Here is a 6000-nt window from a genome sequence, read left to right as displayed (position 1 = left end):
AATTAAGTTTCTACAATATTTAGTGGTAGCTTATCAGTGGTGACTGTCAGTTAATGTACATATGGCAGAAATGTATGGAAAATCCATTTAAGACGTAATCAAACAGACGATGAACACTATTAACAGCTATTATTATATGATGCAATCAAACTTATAGCGAAATGTGGTAGTTCTGTATGTTGTTTCAGGGTTGGCATCATCTGAGGTCCTCTGAGGGGTTGGCATCATCTCTTCTCAGGTGTTCTGGATCCAGACTGAAGCTTGTGTAAATCCTCCGTGGCAAAAAACAGAGAAACAAATAGAGACATAATTAGCGTAGCTGCTGTTCCAACCAAGCAAAATTGATTTGTTTAACCCAAACTAAAGAATAATAATGTGCATTTGATCATATATAACTGCAGTATAGGCCTGCAGATATAACTGCAGATTACTGTATAGGCCAGGGATCCTCAAATCTAGCCCACGAGATCCACTTTCCTGCAGAGTTTAGCTCTAACCCTAATCAAACACACCTGAGCATGTTAATCAATGTCTTCAGGATCATTAGAAATTCACAGGTAGCTGAGTTTGATCAGGGTTGGAGCTAAACTCTGCAGCGCATTGGACCTCCAGGGCAAGATTTGAGGAACCCTGGTATAGGCTATTAAATATATATAGCTTAAGAGCCGGCTGCAACAAAACAGATCTGACAGAAGTAGCCTACTGTTCATATCTGCAGGGCCAAAAGTTTTTAATGTTGGCATTAAACTTCTAAGCAAGTAGTTACACAAAAGCGCAGCAATGTTTTTGCTAACACACACATCATCTCTACCAAGGACTCACATTACTGATACCATGGCAATACATCTACATTCAGTTCTGTGCTTATGCTGGGATAATGGCAATATTAGTGTTTTTAATAATGTTAATGGTTGGTAACATACTGTAATTTATTTGTTTATTGAGTTACAAATACTAAACAGGACATGGCACATTTAATGTCATGCTCATTGGCAATAACCAACTGTAAAAACCAAAACTATGATCAGGTATGTCTAGAAAAAGAAAATGTATAAAACTCTAAATAAAATCTGCGGAACTTTCTTTGAACAACTGATTGTGCAGGTGTCTTTCTGTCCTCATAACTAAAGCACAGCATCAAAAGAAATCTCTGATACCCCATGCTGGCATGCTGCTTAACCAGAGACAGCTGAACTCAGCAACTAAACACTGGCTTACTGAACACAAGCCTGATCCCATGAGTGATGACATCAGGAAGAGTAAACCCTGTAGTGAAGTGTCTGAGAATGCGATTTGGGGATGCAGACAGATAAAGAAAGAAAGAAAAAGAAAAGAAAAGAAAAAGTTCCTAACATCTATTGACCAATATATTTTTGTGACTTTTTCCAAGACTTTCTAGTAATTCATAATTACTGTACAAGTATTTTTATATAGGCTATAATTTTATAAGGAAACAACAATTTTCAAAAACAATTTATAGCCAATAAAATAACCAAATGTATAATCCCTACACATGTGACACTTTTTTAACGATTTTGTTCATTTCCACATGACTTTTCCAAGTTGGCGTGACCATGGGAAACCTGGAGAAAGATCAATGCTTTCTTTCATGTTTTTGGACAAGAATACCAACCAAATTTCATTCACAAAGTATTTTTATTTGTCATAGGAAAACCTTTAATGAATGACAAGAATGTCAGTGAGCGTGACCTCAGACTTAACAAGCGGATAGGCTATAGCCCCCCTAAATTGACTACTCAGCACTCTGCAAATTTTGCGATTAGCTCCATAAACTGTACACGAATTCGTGATCACCTCAGTCCCCTTTAAATTTCATATGAAAACGGCGGCAGACTTCGATCGTCTCCTCCCCGTCTTTCAGCACGTTCTTATTCAATCCGCACAGAGCGCAGTGTCTCAAAGCGAGAAACAGAGGACAAGGGGTGTGTTTATCTATAGATTGTTATAATATCTGCACCTGTGCAGCTCTTTGTCATAAATCCACTTTACAAAATACCAAGGGGGAGCAATAATCGGTTCCTCATACTGTAGCCTAAGTTTTCACTGCGTTCACCCCTCATCACACCACAGCTGTTTCCTCCAGTGCAAATGAAGCACATATGAACGCATACTTTATAAAACAATCATGTTGCCATTTTCATTTGAAAATTTAACTTTCAATATAATACATATTCCAGTGCATGTGTCAAAGAGGTTTGCATACTTGAGCTAAGGAAAGAGGGTTGTACTAGAAAAGAAAAACAGTAAACAGGTTGTGTGTGTGAGATCATGAAGACTTGAATTGGGCTTATTCAGTACTCAAATGTTATACCTAACTATGCAATACAGTGGAATACTGCAATAAGTTTAGTATACAACCCCTATTAATCAAACATTTTATATTTTATTTATATATATATTTTTTTATTATTATTAGGCTATTATTATTATTATACCCTCACTGGGAGCTGAGCCCCCCTAAAATGAAAATCCTAGAATCGCCCCTGGTTACAGACCTGTTATATACAACTCTGGCAGTCTGTGAAAACTCGTCTAAAGGACTTGGCCAGTCCTGGAGTCTTAAACTTGGCTGCAAGTTTCACTACTTTACCACATCTCTCTGAATATTCAGTAGCAGTCCATAACATTGCATTGGTGGAGGTGGTCATGGGTTTGAGCTCTGTGTTTTTGCTGATGATGTGGTCGGCACATACTTTCAACACCTGATCTTGTTGCATGTGCACACGGTAGGTCTTCCTCACTGGATGGAAAAGGATCTTGATGTCTCCTACACCACGTTCTTTCCACAGTTCATTTTCACAGTCCCAGCAGTAAAGTTTGGTCCTTTCTTTGAACAGGATTTCCTCATCCTCCTCACCAGACTTCACAACCACCTCTGGCAAGGAAACAATTGGCTTAAAGTGGATATCATCAAGGGTTGTTTCATCACTTCTGCTCTCTACTCCTCCATTGTGTATTTCCTTTAATCCATTTTGAGTTGCTGTACTTCCAAAGTCCTGTGAAGTGATGTATTGATCACTTGATCTACTCTTAGTCAATTTATTTAGATTAAAACCATAACACACAGCTGTAAAATCATGCATCATAAATATTATTGGTGCTGTAGGATGTGAATGAAGGTTCTTGTATGTTCATTATTCTCTATCATATTTCAACCATGATTAGAGTCATCTAATTAAAAAAATTATTCTTATTATATCATGTTACATCAATAACAATAGTTCAACTGTAATATTGATTTATTTATTAGAATGTGAGACTTAAAATGTTAATTATAACATTAACATGATATGACAATACTATTTGCAAAATATCAGTATATAATATGCTAGATCACACAGTTTCACTAACCCATACACTCTAAACCCAGCATAGAGAGGCTCGGTGAATGTGGTGTGGACTCTGTGAATGAGGGGCATTGTGTCAGAGACGCTGTAGAAGCACAGAGTTCCTGCGTGGTAATCCACATACACGCCTATTCTAGAGGAGGGCCAATCAGATTATCTGTGGGTAAATCTTATCATTCTAAAATATGTGAGAAGAAATGTTTCATATTATGCCAGAATGAGCAACTGGATTCAGAGTAGAACAAACACCAGGACTGCTCATTATATATGAATCCACACTCATTTCCCACTCCTGTCCTACAGATGCTCTTATATGACACTGATATATCCACCCAACCACTCCACTCCACCTCCCAGTAACAGCGTCCACACACACTCTCTCTATACAGTACCTGCACCCAAAATTCTAATCTATTTAAATGATCAGGCTATAGCTGGTCTGTGCAAGTGTTTTTACTCACTCTGTTCCCTTTAACCAAAAAAGTATTTTTATTTTCTGTATTTTTATCCAAAGTGAACTGATGGAAATCTGAAGGAAAGGAACACATAATCTGCATCAGGAAATATGAATTTAAATATCAAATAAACTGAAACTGGATCTTATTCTTTAAAATATGTTATTGTGTGTCTGAACATGTGTTTGCATAGTGACTTACTTTTTAGAAACTCCTCTCTGGTCTTGGGCTCAAGAGTGGGAAAGTTCATAGTGTATGTTACTACAAATAAATTCAAATACAAATATATTATGTATATCTAATTTTTTTCTTTTTTGTAATCTTTGCAAATGATACATCACTTAATTCTGAAAGTACATTAATAATTAAGTACTTACATTTACCAGATATCATTTTTATCTCCTCTCTGCAGAAATGCTCTAGTTTCTCTCTCAGATGAGACACAGATTTACCAACATCATCAAAAGAGAGACGAGAACTGACAGTGATGCTGGGTGAGTCTGTAGATCCAGGAGGGACAGAGAGAGACCGGAAACTCTACACAGACACAAAGACACAAGAGAATTACCAGCTAAAGACACAAACATTTGACACACAATCTCTGTACAACATTCTCTTCCCTTCCTAAAGACCAGAGATCCTGTTTGTCATATCTCTGTTACCTGGAGGAAATGGATGTGATGGTATGTGTGTGAAAGCTGCTCCAGCTCAGCGTCTCTCCTCCTCAGATCTTCAATCTCCTGCTCCAGTTGCTTCAGTTGTTCTTCAGCTAGACTCACTGCAGCCTTTTCCTGATCTCTGATCAGCTGTGTCACCTCAGAGCGGTTTCTCTCAATGGAGCGGATCAGCTCAGTAAAGATCCTCTCACTGTCCTCCACTGCTGTCTGTGCAGAGCGCTGTTAGGACACACAGAGAGAGAAGCATCAGAATCAGTCCATTCACTCAGCTCTTACTGCTGCCTCACACAGCCTGTTCTCCACAGTGGGCTTCAGTGGGACTGAAAGAGCTCCAGCACTGGCTCCTCACTGACTGACTGGAGGAGAGTCCTTACTGAGTCTGAAACAGCTCTTCAGCAGCCAGCCGTTGTTCTTCTGCTCAAAACTCACCTTGTGAGACTCCATAGCCTTTCTCAGCTCCTCAAGCTGCTTCCGTCTCTCCTGGATTTTGTGGCAGAATTTTCTTTGAGTTTCCTTCAACTGTCTCTGTTGGGAAACTGCATTGTTTAGTATTTTTTGTTTGATAACCAATAAGTTTTGACTTTCAATAGTATTTAGAAAACACATGGCACCGCCAGATAAACCATTTATACTATAAACCATTTATAATAATATGTTTAAATATTTTTCAGATTTACATTTGATATTTGCATTAGAATCCTTTATATCAGTTCATACCTGTTTCTCAGCCCTCTCTGCTGCAGCTAATACAGTCTTATGGGTTTTGTGCTCATCCATAGCACACAAATAGCATATACAGTGCTGATCAGTGAGACAGTAAATCTCCAGCAGTTTCTCATGTTGAGGGCAGATCATATCCTGCAGTCGTCCAGTGGCGTCCATTAGATTGTGTCTCTTACCTCTGAAGAAAGTCTCATGTTGTTCAAGATGATTTTGACAGTAAGAGTTCAGACACACCAGACAGGACTTGATGGCTTTATGTTTTCTCCCAGTACAGACGTCACACTCCACATCTCTAGATCCAGTATAACATTGAGCAGGATGAGCAGCTTGTCGTTTTGTGTTCTTGAGTTTCTCCAGCACTTCAGCCAGCATGGTGTTTTTACCTAAAACAGGTCTTGGAGTGAAGGTCTGTCTGCACTGAGGGCAGCTATAGACTCCCTTCTGATAATCCTGATCCCAGCAGCCTGTAATACAGCTCATACAGTAAGTATGTCCACAGGGAATGACCACTGGGTCCTGAACTAGGTCCAGACAGATTGAACAGCTGAACTGATCCTGAGCCAAAGAAATGCTAGATTTTGCCATTATACCGTATAAATGAATACATACAGCAGCTCAACAACAGCTTATTCTTAGGAACTGAAACAGCAAAATACAAGAAGAAAAAACACTAGGTACAGCTCTTACAGACTGACTAGGAAGCAGGGATGAGTTTCACTTCCATTGAAATGAAAGCAGGAGTGGGTAAAAGAGAGAGAACAAACAAATATACCTGGC

At 38.8% G+C, this 6000-nt stretch overlaps 1 pseudogene; it reads right to left on the bottom strand.

Moving 5' to 3' along the window:
• Positions 1–5808, bottom strand: part of LOC107563822 (E3 ubiquitin/ISG15 ligase TRIM25-like) — a 9059-nt pseudogene extending 3251 nt beyond the window's left edge.
• Positions 5809–6000: the final 192 nt, after the last annotated feature.

This window comes from Sinocyclocheilus grahami, unplaced genomic scaffold (assembly GCF_001515645.1).
Source record: "Sinocyclocheilus grahami isolate Dianchi unplaced genomic scaffold, SAMN03320097.WGS_v1.1 scaffold890.1, whole genome shotgun sequence".
Lineage (NCBI taxonomy): Eukaryota > Metazoa > Chordata > Actinopteri > Cypriniformes > Cyprinidae > Sinocyclocheilus > Sinocyclocheilus grahami.
The sequence above is the reverse complement of the archived record's forward strand: the minus strand, read 5'-3'. Positions and strand labels throughout refer to the sequence as shown.